At 39.5% G+C, this 16,445-nt stretch overlaps 1 protein-coding gene across 4 annotated transcripts in view; it reads right to left on the reverse strand.

Annotated features, from left to right (window-relative positions):
* Lcor (ligand dependent nuclear receptor corepressor) overlaps positions 1-16,445 on the reverse strand; it is an 85,955-nt gene that overhangs the window by 50,075 nt on the left and 19,435 nt on the right. For all 4 annotated transcript variants that reach the window (XM_042689088.1, XM_042689087.1, XM_042689089.1 and 1 more), the window contains exons 3-4: positions 4,496-4,561; positions 3,916-3,995 (exon numbers count right to left, since the gene is read on the reverse strand). The gene's annotated coding sequence lies outside the window, so the exon portion shown is untranslated. The remainder of the gene's footprint in view (positions 1-3,915; positions 3,996-4,495; positions 4,562-16,445) is intronic.

Consider the following 16,445-nt stretch of genomic DNA (forward strand, 5'->3'; position numbering starts at 1 on the left):
TTACCATATTCGTGCTGTATTGGCTATCTGTTTGTTAGTCATTTAGTTAACAAATGAACTGTAATGGTATTAAGTGCTTATCTGACTTTTATCTGACCTAATATGGACCCCAAATCACCAGGGTAGTGACATTAGCAATTCCAATATGCAAAGAGAAGCCATAAAGTGCTTAAGTGAAAAGGTAAGTTTTGAGCTAATAAGAAAAAATTATATATAAAGACAGTTGTGGTCTATCAACCTGTAAAATTTGAAAAAGGAGTAAGAAATTTGTGCTAGTTTTGCTGTCTGTCATATGTCAAATTAAAAATGTACAGGCAGGTGCTGGTGGATCATGCCTATAAATCTAAGAAGGATGAATCTAAGGACTTCGACTCCAAGCCAGCCTAGGAATAAAAGTTTGTGAGACCCTTATCTCTTCTAATTAACCATCAGAAAACTAGAAGTAGAGTGGTGGCTCAAAGTGGTAGAGCACTAGCCTTGAGCAGAAAAACTCAGGGAAAGCGCCAAGGCTTCCTGAGTTCAAGTCCCAGGAACAATCAAAAGGAAAAAGGAGAAATGTTACAGCCATATGTATAAAAGAACTTAGTTAAGATTTGTGAGCGAAAGCTGAGCATTGGTGGCTCAGGCTTGTAATCTTAGCTACTCAGGAGGCTTAGATAGAAGAGTGAGGTTCAAATCCAGCCTAGGCAGGAATGTCCATGAGATTATCTCCAATTAACCACCAGAAAACTGGAAGTCGCACTATGGCTCAAAGTGTTAGAGCACTAGCCTTAGGCAAAAAGAGCTTCAAGCCCCATAACTGACCTTCCCCCCCACCCCCACCCCCCAAAAAACCCCAACAATTTGTGAGTAAGTGGAGAAGGGAGGAAAAAACTAGGAGTGAGGGAAGGGATGACACTGAACAAAAAGAAAGGTATTCTTTACCTGACTTATGTAACACTCCCCTCTGTACATCACCTTTATAATAATTTAAAAAATTACAGCGGGGGGGGGGAGGAGGAGGGTAGGGGGAAAACAAAATAAGGCTACAATGCTCAATAGGAAATGTACTCATTACCTTGCTCATGTAACTGTAACCCTTCTGTACAGCATTTTTACAATAAAAGACATACAAAAAATTTTAAAAAAGATTTGTGAATGAGACATATACAGAAGATATTTTGATTATTATAGTTGCTTTCTTTTTATTAGTTATGGTTGTCTGTATCTAATTTAAACTTTGTCATGGGTATGCATGTATATACAGGAAATATACACTGTATGTATAAGATTTAATACAATCACTGTTTTTCAGGCATATATGTCAAGTCGTACAATGTATCCCCAGAGGTACATGGACACACACGGACACATACACACCTGAAGACACACAGTATAATATAATCTAATTTTTAAAAATAACAGCTTCACAAAACAAGCCAAGTTACCAAATGGAATTATTATTCCTACTAGGAATATCAACTAGAAACTGTAGAACTCCACAGAATAAAAACAGCCATTTTAGCCAGTGGCTCACACCTGTAATCCTAGCTACTCAAGAGGCTGAAATCTGAGGACCACAGTTTAAAGCCAGCCCAGGCAGGAAAGTTCATGCCAATAAACCACCAAAAAACCAAACCACCAAAAAACCACAAGCGACACTGTGGCTCAAGTGGTAGAGTGCTAGCCTTGCGCTGAAGAGCTGAGGGACAGTGGGCAGGCCCAGAGTTCAATCGCACGGATCACCAAAAAACAAACAAAAGCCATTTTAAACACTACAGTTTCTTAACTTCCTTTTGCTCTATTTTCTCCTAAAAATACTTATATTACACTCATATATTAAGAAAAAACTCTTAATCATGTTGCAATAACATACTATAATCCATTATCAGGCACAGAATGGCTCTCTTCCCAATACTAATATGAAAAAAAAAAAACACAATTGCTCCTTCTACCCAACTCCTATTTAATGACTTGCAACTACAGTAACTACAATAAGCTAACATATATAAACTAGTGATACATTTTATTTGTAGTTTTAAGTCATGATATCATTTGTTTTCTAGCCTCTCTTTTTTCAAGACGCATTGAATTTCATGTCAACACAGACTCCCAGATAATTCACAGCAGTAACTTCAGGGATAAAATATGAAAAGATGTCACAAAAGAACACTAAATTGGCTAAATTTCACTAAATTTCTAATAAAACTAAATTTCAGATTCTAAAACATTTGCCAACAATCATCAACAGTAGTACAATGGCTATGCATAGGAGGACAAAGAAGTATATGGCATAGTTCTATCTGCAGCAGCTGGCCAAGTAGTCAACACAAAATTCAAACTTTTTCAGAGAAGGAGGAACAAAAAATAAGTTATAATACTGTCACAATATTTGCTACAAATATTGAATTAAATGTGTAAAGTGAGACAGCAGTATCAACACATTTATAGACAGAGTAGGGCTTAAGAGCTAAAAGCAAGGGATTTTCAACTACAGACAAGTAAAGTTCTCTTTTAGTAGTCCAAAGACTAGTAAGGTATGTCGTTTAATACAAATTAGGCTAAGATTTGCAGTTTAATTGAAAGAAAACTATATTGACTATTGAAACATTATTAGAAAGGAAAGTAGAGTGTGGCTAGGTGTAATGGCCCATGACTATGATATGAGCTACTCAGCAGGTAGAGACCAAGAGGCTTTTGGCTCTGGTCTAGACTTGACAAAAGTTAGCAAGCCTCAACAAAGAAACTGGGTATGGTGGCACACACATAATCCAAATTGGCAGTGGGCACAGGAAAGAGGATTGTTACCTACCTGTGGCTGATCCTGGGCAAAAAGCATAAGACCCTAACTGAAAAATAACTAAAAGCTAAAGGGGACTGGAAATAGGAATAAAGCCTACATTCAAAATTATAGCAGAGAGTTGGGATTGTACAGGCTACCAAGGAACTGAGAGTTAAGTTTAAAAAGGCAATGAAAAAATCCTTGAAGACTGAGTACAGGGTATTATTTCCATAACATTTTGGGGTGACAGTAGTGGGTCGAGGGAGTTTTTAACAGCCTGAAGAGCTCTGAGAAAGAGACTGATGATGTTACTTCAGGAATTCAGAAACAATGCTAAGAGTGTGAACTACCATCACAACTGTGGAAATTCAGACTACAGGTGTAACTCAAACGACCAAGTGCCTGTCTAGTAAGTGTTTAAAGTCTTCAATTCAAACTCTAGTATTAGACAGATAGACAGACAGACAAACAGACAGACAGAGACAGACAGGCAGGCAGGCAGGCAGGCACACACGCACGCACGCACGCACGCACGCACGCACGCACGCACGCACGCACGCACGCACACGAAAGAAAGTAAAGATGGAAGGCCTTGTGGCTCAAAGTGTTAGAGCTCTAACCTTGAGTGAAAAAGCTCAGGGACAATACCCAGGTCCTGAGTTAAGCCCAGTGACAGACCAAAAAAACCCAAAATCCTCTACTTACATTTAGCACAAAGGTTCAACTAATTTGTACAACAGAATATAAGCAGCATTTATGCCTAGATACTACAAATACTTGAAATCATAAATCATAAATCTAAATCTTCATAAATTAATAACTGCCTAATCCAGATCTGTTACTCTTCTTTAATAACTCCCATTTCTTGGATTATAGTACACTTCCTATTTAAGATAAAAGGAACAGTTTAAGACCTAGTAGATAACTAAGTAACTAAATAACTTAGTAACTTAACAAAGCAATTGCATGCTGGGATGCAGATTTCTTATTAGACAAATCTAAAGACTAAAAACAGTTGCAAAACCCAGAGTTACTATCAAACCCTTTATAAAGAAAGTATCATACTTTCTTTCCCAACAACCAACTAAATAATTTTTTTTTAAAGGACACTAAAATACTATGGTTAATAACGGTTTCACAAGATTCTGGGTTACCTTTATTTTCTCTCTTCTCAAACAACAGAACAGACAATTTTCATCGAAAGTCCAACTAGAGATGTTTTCAGGTTCACAATCTGCAAAAAATATAATAGTAATTTAAAAACTGATTTTCAGAAAATAAATTATAATTGCAAAATATTGTTTTTAACAAAAACTTCACTAAGTAGGTGACAGATTTCCTATTTGTCTTCAAACTCTGTGGATCAAACTTAGGAGCTCATTCATGGCAAATTCAATGCCTTATCACTGATCTCTACTGCCAATCACGTTTTAATTTTGCTCCTGAGGTTTGAATCCTGGGCTTCATGCATAAAAGGCAAGCACATTTCTACTATACTCTCACCCTCCTGTGTTTTAAAATTCTTAGCTCAACAAGAAAAAAATCTGAAATCATAACTCAAAACTCAATTCTTAACCACTCTCATGCTGCTTAAACATGTTAACAATATCCACTAAACATAAAAAGATGCTTACTTGGGTTTAACTTTAACCTCATGAAACCGAATAAAAAGGAGCTTAAAATCACACCAAGATAATCAAAAAGCTTTTGAAATACCAAAACTAATTTTAGTACCTTTAAATAAACTGAGATCTTTTAATAATGCAGGTCCAAACAGCCCTTCAAGAATATTTTCAAACCCTAAAAAGGATTAAAAAAATTGTATTACTACAATAATATTCACTATAATATTAATCAATGTTACAGTGATGATGCTCTTAGTTCTCAAAGATAGGTCAAGGAATAAGAGTATCACTGACAAATCTAAAAGAGAACATTTTTGTTAATGATTAACAACACAATTCTGAGCACATACATTCAAGAACAAGAAAAACACACACTAGAAATAACCAAGAAAGGAACGAAAATTCAGATTCTCTTACTTCCTCTCCTACAAAATTTTTACATAAATTCTCAAGTTCCACAATACTGTGAAATTCGGGAAATTATGTAATCACTTCATCACAATTAAAAAAAAAAAAAGAACCTGGGGAAGGTAGGGAGGGAAGGGATGGTAGGGGGGAAAACAATGGAGAGGATAACAATGCTCAATAGGAAGTGTACTCATTACTTTACTCATGTAATTGTAACCCTCTGTATAGTATCTTTACAATAAAAAATTAAAAAATTAAAAAAAAACATATTACAAAGAATCTATGAAGCCATATGGACCTTAGGAATAATGTCTGTGTCTGTGTGTATGTGTGCACAAGCGCTGTTCCTGGAACTTGAACTCAGGGCTTAGACACTGTACCTGAAGGTTTTTTGCTCAAGGTTAGCCACTCTACCACTGGAATCCACTTCTGACTTTTTAGTGCTTAGAGGTAAGAGTTTCGTGGACTTTCTTGCTTGGTCTGGCTTTGAACTAAGACCCTCAGAACTCAGCCTTCTGAGTAGCTAGGATTACAGAAGTGAGCATCTGACACCCAGCTTAAGATACCCAAATATTAAATCGTCATTTTCAACAGAGTAATATCTACAGTTCATGTTATCCACATTGTAATTTAGAAAGTTATCACTAAGCTCTTTTGAAATATAAATTTTTCACTTATTTTTAAACAACTGCTTTTTTTTAACCACTCATATTTCTTGCCATTAAAATTATTACAAGAACGTTAACAAAATTAAATACAAATACAGCTAAGAGGTTGCAGGTAGTCCTTATCCTAAATAGCAAATTTAATTTAATTTTTTTTTGCTCGGTTGTGGGGCTTGAACTCTGGGCAGGGTGCTGTCCCTCAGTTCTTTAGCTCAAGGCAAGTGCTCTACCACTTGAGCCACAGCGCCACTTCCAGCTTTTTCTGCTTATGTGGTGCTGAAAAAAATCGAACCCAGGGCCTCATGCATGCAAGGCAAGCACTGTACCACTGAGCCACTTTCCCAGCCCCACGAGTGACTATTTTTAATACCTGTCATGTTTTAAAGTGTACTCTTTGACTTGAGTTCACAAGAAATTCAAACAAATTTCAAATTGTATGCTAAGAATAAAATTTGGGTTTTCTTCTGAGAATATTTCCCTATGTAGTCCAGATTAGCCCAAAACTCACTATACAAACCCCAGTTGGCTGCCACATTATAATGTAGAGGGGGAAGGGGGTGGGAGTGTCCTGGGCTTGAACTCAGGGCCTAAGTGCTGTCCCTGAGCTTCTTTTGCTCAAGGTTAGACTTTCTTGCCAGGCTTGCTTTTGAACTGCAATCCTCAGATTTCAGCCTCCTGAGCAGCTGGTATTACAGGCCACTGGTGTCCACTTCTGCCTCAGCTTTGACAGTATAAGAATTACAGGTGTGAACCACCTTGCCTAGCTCTGTGTAAATTTTAAAGATTGTAAGTAGCAAAAAAATAAAGGTATTGTCATTAAGCTTTTCAACTTTTGAAAAAAACTGTATATAGCAAGAAAAGCAGAAAGTAAAAAATAAAGCATTTATGACATATAGACTTTAAAATTACAAAAACAGGATCTGGAAAATAGAAAACAGAGAAAAGATTTCACCAGTAACACAGAAGCAAGCAAAAACCAAATAACAGACTTTTTTTTTAAGCACTGTAGAAAAGACTAATTTCATTATAGATTCCTATCCCTGGGAAAGTAGAGTCAACAACATGGACAGGTTAAGCCAGCCTAAGTTACATAGCAAGTTCCAGGTTCAGCTTGAGCTAAAAGTCAACTCTTGTTGGAAATTGATGGAAAGGCCAAGCACTGGTGACTTACTCCTGTAATCCTAGTTACATTCAAAAAGCTGAGATCTGAAGACTGCAGTTCAAATCCAGCCTGGGCAGGAAAGTCCATGACTCTTTATCTCCAATTAATCACCAAAAAACTGGAAGTGGTACTGTGGCTCAAAGTGTTAGAACCTTGAACAAAAGAGCTCAGGGACAGAGTCCAAGACCTGAGTTCAAAGCCACAAAACAAAACAAAAATTGATGAAAAGAAAAGGGAAGAAAACACAGCTGATTTAGCTTAAAATATTACCTGAAAAATCATTCCTCTTCTTCTCAAACTTAATTAAACCTTACAAGTATTACTGACTGGATACTGGGAAAGCTCTATTTTACTACCCTCTCTTCACTGGATGTTTTATTAATAAAAACATCACTCAATGTTATTAATAAAGAAATACTGAATTTAGCAGTTGCATAGCAACAGGGAATGCCTCATGCACTATGCTTGAGATTAAAAAAAAAGGCAAATAAGGGAAGAACAAATATATTCAAAATTTGAGACATGATCTTACAGAAAAGCCATGAAGATTGATAACACAGACCACAGAAAAATAAACACTGAAAAGTCTTAATATGGGCAATGATGAGGGTTTTAAAGGTATCTTTAACACAATATAGTACATGTTGAAAAATATTTTATTAGATTTGACTAATTTCTAAAATAATTCCTATCCAATACCATGAGTCTCAGTATTTTCTTAAGTCTTTGTATTTAATCTTCCCCAAATTAAAACTATCTCCTTGATAGTATCTTTTCAATCTATCAACCCTATTCATTTATTGAATAGAAATACGTATTCACATATTCAACATAAATTAGCTGAGAACCAGGGATAAAGGTAGACAATGAACAGAAAATGGTGGGCAGACATGGAGTGGTTTTATTTCGTTTTTTTTCAATTGTTCTTACCTGGCTATTTTTGCCAGGGCTCTATCTACCATCTGAGGTATAGTTCCATTTCTGAGTTTCTGATGGTTAACCGGAGAGCAGAGTCTCATGGAATTTCCTGCCTGGACTGGCTTAGACCCTCAACTGACCTCCTAAGTAGCTAGGATTAAAGGACTAAACTACCAGCCCCCAGCTAATCCTAAATTGTTTTTTTTTGTTTGTTTTTTTTTGGGGGGGGAGGAAGGTGGGCAAGGACCTGGAGTTGAACTTTGGGCCTGGGCATTGTCCCTGAGCTTCTTTTGCTTAAGACTAGTGCTCTACCACTGGAGCCAGAGTACAACTTCCGGCTTTTTCTGTGTGTGGTGGTAAGGATTCAAACCCAAGGCTTCATGCATGCTAGGCAAGTACTCTACTACTAAATCACATTCCCAGCCCTAATTCTAACTTATTATAATAGCTTGTTTAATAGTAAATGCTCTACATAAGCTGTATGCATTCATGACATGAAATGTTTCTTTTTTTTCTGTATTTCTAGGCTGCACCATCTTCCAAATATTTTAAATGGTCAAAGATCTCAAAAAAAATCTCCATATGCATGATTTCTAACTTCTAGGATTGCATAATTGCATAATAGTCCCAAATTTGACTTTTGAAATTCTTTTTTTTTGGGGGGGGGGGGGAGGGAGGGGCTCCGGTTGTGGGGCCTGAACTTTGGGCCTGGGCGCTGTCCCTCAGCTCTTCAGCTCAAGGCTAGCGCTCTACCACTTGAACCACAGCACCACTTCCAGCTTTTTTCTTTTTGCTTATGTGTGCTGAGGAATCGAACTCAGGGCCTCATGCATGCAAGGCAAGTGCTCTACCACTGAACCACCCTCCCAGCACCTGACTTTTGAAATTCTTAAGAGTAAACACTGGGTCTTAAGACAAATTTATATGTTTGTAAGTTAAAATACTGATGTTATGAACGTTGAGAACCACAATCCTCAGATCTCAGCCTTCTGAATAGCTAGGATTAAAGGTGTGAACTACCTACACCCTATCTAAATGACTCAGAATCAAATTACTGGCTCTACCCTCATCCTCCTTCAACTCAGGTAAGATCTACTTGCTTCATAGCCATGTGCAAATGAGTTATTGCTGAAAAGAAATCCCATTATAGATATAACCTCACATAAATGTTCTGTGCTCAAGAATGCAAAATGAACCTAATATAGACCTAGGAGATCTCCCATTACTTAGGTTTTCCCAGAAGTTAACACTGGACAATTGAAGACAACATGTTTTTTGCTTACTCCCCATTTGAGGTTTTCTTTAGCAAGATGTAAGATTGGGAATTAGAAATGTGCATCTATCTGTGTAAATACCTAAGGCTGGATAGAAAACAGCAAGTAATGATTAGGTCCAGTGCTGTGTGAAGTTATTACAAGTTTAGTGAGAGATCTAAGAACCAGAAAGAGGATGCTGAGCTGGTCAGGCCTTACCTACACGTAAAGGAGCTGGTACTTTGGGCTATTTATCCTTTGGGCTATTTATCCTTTAAAGTTGTTTCCTAAGCTTTAATCTTCTCATGTCTTAATGTCAGCTGGTGTTTCTTACACAACTTTGGTAAAGTGGTGCTTTGGAGGGATGTATTTATATTATAATAGTCAACATTTGGTCACCCCTCCTCTCTTCCACTCCCCCCTTTTTTTTCTGTTGGTCATGGGGCTTGAACTCTGGGCTTGGACACTGTCCCTACCCCCTTTAGCTCAAGGTGAGCGCTCTACCGCTTGAGCCACAGCACCACTTCCAGTTTTCTACTGGTTTATTGGAGATAAGAGTCTCTCGAGCAGGAGGACTTTCCTGCCAGGGGTTGGCTTTGAACCATGATCCTCGGATCTCAGCCTCCGGTGTAGCTAGGATTGCAGGTATGAGCCATCAGCACCCAGCTCACTCCCCTCTTTTTGTAAAGTAAGTGCTTTAATTATTAATTAAAAAAAAAACCTTTGTATAAACTTTTTCATTATTATAATAAGCTGAATTGTAACAAATGAAATGTTGATTTTTTTTTATAATAAAACTTTGGGGGGGGGGGATTTTTTTAGTATCTCTAGAAGGGCACTGGTGGCTCAATGCCTATAAACCGAGCTACTCAGGAGGCTGACACCTGAGGATCGAAGTTCAAACCCAGTCTGGGCAGGAAAGTCCTTGAGACTCTTATCTCCAATTAACCACCAGAAAACTGGAAGTGAAGCTGTGGCTCCAAGTGGTAGAGAGCACTAACCTTGAGCTAAAGAGTTGAGGGACAGCGCCCAGGCCCAGAAGTGCTGAACAAAAACAAAAAAAGTATCTCCATATATAAATCTACTACCTAAGTACTTCAAAACCTATTGTTTAAGGATTAACTGTAAAAAATTCTGAGAGGAAAGATACTTTATATAACCAAACTATTTATTTGTGGACAGGCATAAAAGAGAGACATTTCAAGGAATGTTGTAAAGCAGCCATTCACTCTAGAAAGGATTGTTCTCAATTATTTCAGCCAGTGGCTCGCTCACATCTGTAATACTAGCTACTCAGGAGACTTGAGTTCTGAAGTTCAGATTTGAAGCCTACTTGGGCAACAAAATCCGTGAGACTCTTATCTTCAATAACCCAAAAAGCTGGAAGTGGGAGCTGTGTTTCAAGTGGTAGAGCACTAGTCTTGAGCAAGAAGCTCAGGGACAACTTCCAGACCCTGAGGTTAAAGCCCCAGGACTGGCACACACACGGTAAAAGCCCCAGGACTGGCACGCGCACACACACATACCCACACACCCTTAAGAACAAAAATCCTTGGTCGCTAAAATATGATTTTGTTGGGCACTAGTGGCTCATCCTGTAATCAAAACTATTCAGGATGCCGAGGTCTAAGAATCCCAGTTCAAAGACAGCCCAACACCAATAACAACCAAAAAAAATCTGGGAGACTCTATCTCCAATTAATCAGCAAAATCCCAGAAGTGGAGGTGTGGCTCAAGTGGTAGAGTGCCAGCCTTGAGTGATAAAGCAAAGGGACAATGTCCAGGTACTGAGGTACCAGCATCAAAATAATATGATAATGACAATAAAATTAAAGCTAGAAAGGGAATATATACAGTTTATAGCTAGAATATCTCCAAAATAATTTCACAACTATGCTTACATATGTAATTCCATAAGTGAGATTCCAAAATATTAAATAAAGATATTAAGTAGACGAAAGCTGGGCACCAGTAGCTCACACCTATAATCCTGGATACTCAAGAGGCTGAGATCCCAGGATTGAGGTTAAAGCTGCACAGGCAAGAAAGTTATGAGACTCTTATCTCCAATAAACTACTCCAAAAAAGCCAGAAGTGGCTCTGTGGCTCAAGTGGTAGAGCACTAGCTTTGAGCACAAAGAGGCTCAGGGACAGCACGTAGGCCCAGAGTTCAAGCCTCAGGACTGGCAAAAAGAAAAAACAAAAATAAACAAACAAAACCACAGTAAATAGATGAGATGAATTCAGGTTTTTAGAAATCCTGGGGGCAGTTTTGAGGGTTTTGTTTTGTTTTGTTTTCTGTTTTATCAAACTGTCTTGGATAGTTACTTTTATGTGTAAACTACAATCTGAGGTCCTCTCTTGGAGGACCTCATCACTACCAAGTCAGTAAACCATATGAGCACTGTTTTTAAATAAAAACCTGTTTATATACATATACTGATGTGAATAATAAAATACATACCTATTTAAATAAAAAAAAATTAGGCAGGGACACTGGTGGTTCATGCCTATAATCCTAGTTATTCAGAACACTGAGATTTTTTTTGGTCCAAGACCAGACTTGAACTTGGTACCTGACACATTCTCTTGTGGCTAGCACTCTACCAACCGTGTCTCTACCCCAGGAGGCTGAGATCTAAGAATCTCAGTTCAAAACCAGGCCTGGTAGGTCCTGGGTTTAATTCCCAGTGTCCCTAAGAGACAAAGAGGGAGGGAGGGATTACTGAACTCATAATAGCCTGTTCTATATTTTCTCAAAGATGCCAAAACTATACATCATAATATGGCAGGTAAGCAATTGGGAGAGGGGAGTTGGCTAACTTCTCCCCAAAAGGTAAAGACCAGGTAACTCCTTGGGAATAATGGAGCTAACTAGGTAAAACAGAACTGTAAGTCTACTTCCCTCGCTCCAGATAAAATGCAAATTTCTACAGCTGAAAACAAAGGCTCACACCTGTAATCCTAGCTGCTCAGGCTCTCATCTCCAAATAAACTGCTAGAAAACCGGAATTGGAGCTGTGGCTCAAGCGGTAGAGCACTGGCCTTGAGCTGAAGAGCTAGGGAACGAGGGACAGGGCCCAAGCGCAGAGTTCAAGCCCAACGACTAACCAAAAAACAACGTCCTTAGGAGAACAAAGAAAGGGTTCCTTTTCTACCCTACCACCTTTTCCTATTTCATTAACTTTCACCCAGTTAGGCCAGCCTAGACAATCCATATTGCTGATTCTGTTACAGGGTTCATTTTCAGTATAGAGATCTCAATGACTCTACACTAAATAAATGACTCACTAACACCTCTTCCACTATGACACCTCATCAGCAGTCTGTTTTATATATTTCAGATTAATACATCTCAACATTGGTGGTTGTTTTTTTTGGGGGGAAGGGAGGGAGGGTTGGTCCTGGGCTTGAACTCTAGGCCTGGGCACTGTCCCTCAGTTCTTTAGCTCAAGGCAAGTGCTCTACCACTTGAGCCATCATGCCACTTCTGCCACTTCTGGTTTTCATGGTTTAACTGGAGATAAGAGTCTCGTGGACTTTTCCTGCCCGGGCCAGCTTTGAACCTCCATCCATAGATCTCAGCCTCCTCAGCAGCTAGGATGACAGGCATGAACCACCAGCGCCCAGCCTCTACAATTTTTTTAAAAAGTGGCTGATGGGCTGGGCGCCGGTGGCTCATGCCTAGAATCCTAGCTACTCAGGAGGCTGAAATCTGTGGATGGAGGTTCAAAGCCAGCCTAGGTGGGAGAAGTCTGTGAGATTCTTATCTCTAATAAACCACTCAGAAAACCGCAAGTGGCGCTGTCTCAAGTGGTAGAGCGCTAGCCTTGGGCTGAAGAGCTGAGGGACAGCGCCCAGGCCCAGAGTTTAAGCCCCATTACCGACCAAAAAAACAAAAAGTGGCTGATGGCTTATGTCTATCTACCTGGAAGACTGCAAGGTGAGGATCTGCCTAGATAGACAAATCCTTGGAACTCTTCAATCCATTATCCAGAAAAAAGCCAGAATTACAGGCATGGCTCAAGTGGTAGAGCACTGGCCTTTAGCAAAAAAATTCCAAGCAAAGGAATGTGCAAGGTGAGGCCCTGAATTCAAGTCTCAGTATTGGCACTGTGCACTCACATGCACATGTGCACGCATGCGTACATACACATACACACACAGATTTCTAGGCAATGGTGGTTCAGGACTGTAATCTTAGCTACTCCTGAATAGCTATTATTATAAGACTGAGATTTGAGGATTTCAGTTCAAAGTCATCTCCAGCATACACATTTCTCAGACTCTGGTCTCCAATTAACACCAAAATGCTGGTGGAGGTCTGGCTCAAGTAGTAAGAGTGTCAGCTGTGAACAGAAAAAGACAAACAAGAGTACAAGGCCCTAAGTTCAAGCCTCAGTACCAGCATGCACACACACGCACACAGGCATGCATGCATGCATGCACGCATGCACTCACATATACACAGAAAAAAAAAGTGCAAGGCCTTCCAGTGTGACCAATGGCTCTGGCTTGTAATCCTAGCTATTCAGGAGGCTGAGATCTGAGAACTGCAATTCAAAGCCAGCCGGGGTAGAAAAGTCTGTTAGATTCTTAGTTTCGATTAACTACTAAAAAGCCAGAAGTAGATCTTTGGCTTAAATGGTAGAGCACTAACTTGAGCACAAAAGTTCAGGGATAGTACCCAGCCCTTGAGTTCATGCTCCAGGACAGGCAATTAAAAAAAAAAAAAAAAGTGGTAGGTCTTTTATAGTCAAGTCACTGTGTAGTCAAGCTATAGGGATAAAATTAAATCAAAGCATCAAATTAAAAAGACATTTCTGAGGTGGGATGAGCAAAGCAAAATAAGATGTTAAACTTTATTGCTTCTGTGAAAATGCTGAGTTCACAAGGCACTGAGGTCAGCCACACTACCAACACACACACACACACACACACACACACACACACACACACACACACACACACACACACACCAGAAATACCAATAACATTCAAATGAACACTAATCTTATGACAGGTCATGACAACACAATGTTGGCTAGCCAAGTAGATGATTTACACCTGTAATCCTAGCTACTCAAGAGGCTGAAATCTGTAGATCTGATTTAAAGCTAGCCCGAGCAAGAGACCCTGAGACTATCTCCAATTAACTACCAAAAAGCCAGAAATGAGGCTGTGGCTCAAGGCTGTGGCCTTGAGCAAAAGGAGCTCAGACAGTACCCAGGCCCAGAGTTGAAGCCTCAAAAGAAAGAAAGAAAGAAAACAAGGAGAGAAAGAAAAGGAAAGGAAAAAAGAGAGGGAGGGAGGGAAAGAAGGAGGGAAGGAGGGAGGGAGGGAGGGAGGGAGGGAGGGAGGGAGGGGAGAGATAGAGACAGAGAAAGAAGCCAGGCACCAGTGGCTCACACTAGTGATCCCAGCTACTTAGGAGGCTGAGATCTGAGAATCAAGGTTCAAACCAAGCTTAGGCAGAAAAGTCTCCTACAGCCTCTTATCTCCAATTAACCAATCAAAACCAAAGTGGAGCTGTAATTCAGCAGGGTAGAGCCCTAGCCTTGAGCAAAAGAGTTCAGGGGCAGCACCCAGTCTCTGAAGGGGAGGTGGGGGGGGGGGGGGGGGGAGCCAGACATGAGACTATGGCTCAAATGGTATGGAGTTAGCCTTGAGCACAAAAGCTCTCAATCACAGTTTGAGTTCAAGTCCTAGAATGCTAAGTAAGTAAGTAAGTAAAGCAAGCAAGCTAATAATGCTTCTGGGGTAAGGTATTATCTCCTTGCCTGCACACTGTAAACCTTTGCTCCAAAAAGAAATGTCCTCACACTAAAACAAGGATATTGATAGAATCTCCCAAAGATCCATGAAAGCTGCTTTAAAGGCTTGGTTTCCAGGATGGCATTACTGATGTGGATAGGCCCTTTAGAACAGGGGTCTAGTGAGAGATCTTTTCATTACAGGGTTATACTGGAATGCCCATGGAAAGGATTGTAGGATTCCACCAGTCCTCTTTTGTTATTTTTCTTGGTTCATGAGGTAAGTGTTGTGCTCCCACCACACACTTTTGTCATATACTTGCCCTCACAAGGGGGTCCAGAGCAATGAGGCTACTTCCTCTTGGACTACATCTTGGGCAGTCTCTAGAATTTTTTTTTTTTTTTTTTTTGGTCTTGGGGCTTGAACTCGGCCTGGGCGCTGTCCCTCAGCTCTTCAGCTCAAGGCGAGCGCTCTACCACTTGAGCTACAGCGCCACTTCCGGTTTTCTGGTGGTTTATTGGAGATAGGAGTCTCACGGTCTCTCCTGCCAGTGCTGGCTTTGAACCGCGATCCTCAGATCTCAGCCTCCTGAGTAGCTAGGATTACAGGCGTGAGCCACCAGCGCCCGGCTTTGTCTCTAGAATTTTGGCCAAAACAATTAATTGCCTCATGCATTTCACTATAGTAATTGAAGGCTCTAATACATATAGTTAGAGAAATAATGAGCTTAAAGTTTCCCACTGTTTCTTAGTATCCTTGTACTGGTAGATTACAGTTACTTGAGATACTACTATGAGCCAGGCAATGGAGATGCATTGGTGAACAAAAGACAAAGCCTTTAACTTGTGAAATGGGAGATAGGTGGTGTGGGATACATAATATGTAGCTAAGGGAAAGCAGAAATAATAGAAAAATACAGCAAAGTGAGAAAATAAACCCTAAACTCTAGTAACAACACTAAAACACTGAATGAGAACATCTAGACTGCCAAGATTGAGCATGTCCTGAAAAATTTATGTACTGAAGTTTGGTCTCCAGTATAGCAATGTTGAAATTATGCTGGAACTTTTAAGCAGTGGGGCCTACCAGAAGTGATTAAATCTTTGAGAGAGGTCAGTAATTTGCTCATAGGAGCATATTCTGCTGGAACAGTACAATGTTACTATAAACCAGACTGACATCTTCCTCAACTTTTCTCTGTCTCATACTTGCAGACATACCCCTTCAGTACACAGTAAATTCTGTTCCAACTTCTCTGGCATGGGGAGAGCACCACAGGTGCTCATAAAGATGTTGGTATCAAGCAATACAGGCTACCTAGCCATCAGAAACGTAAGCAAATTATACCACTTTTATTTGTAAGTTACCAAGCTTCTGATATTTTATTGGGGCAACACAAACAGCCTTAGTCAGAAAAACAATACTGAGAATGACTAAAGTGAGGATGCAAACCAAGTGGACATCCAAAACAGAATTCTAGCCAGAGGGAACCCTGGTATAGAGTATGCCATTTCTGAGAAATAGCAACAAAATTTGCTATGGTAATAAACCTTTTCATCGTCTACCTGTTTGGCTGAATAAAGCCAACAAAATCATAGACATGAATGCTGGCTAGTTTTGTGTGATTCTTGGTCATTCCAAAAAAAAATTTCTCCCACACCTCATCTAAACAAAGGTGGAAACATTGGGTCTTTGGTAAGTATGGTATAGTATGGTATAGTACTGAATCCATAGATTGGCTATTTTTGTGACACAAATTTTGTCAATACATGAGCATAGGATGTCTTTCCATCTTCTGAGGCCTTTCTTCATTTAAGATTATGTTGTTTTTAGGAGTCATTTTCTTCCTTAGTTAATACCCAGCTGTTATTGGTTTTTTTAGGATATTGTAAACAGTAA

This window comes from Dipodomys spectabilis, unplaced genomic scaffold (genome assembly GCF_019054845.1).
Source record: "Dipodomys spectabilis isolate Male_0828 unplaced genomic scaffold, ASM1905484v1 ptg000125l, whole genome shotgun sequence".
Taxonomy (NCBI): domain Eukaryota; kingdom Metazoa; phylum Chordata; class Mammalia; order Rodentia; family Heteromyidae; genus Dipodomys; species Dipodomys spectabilis.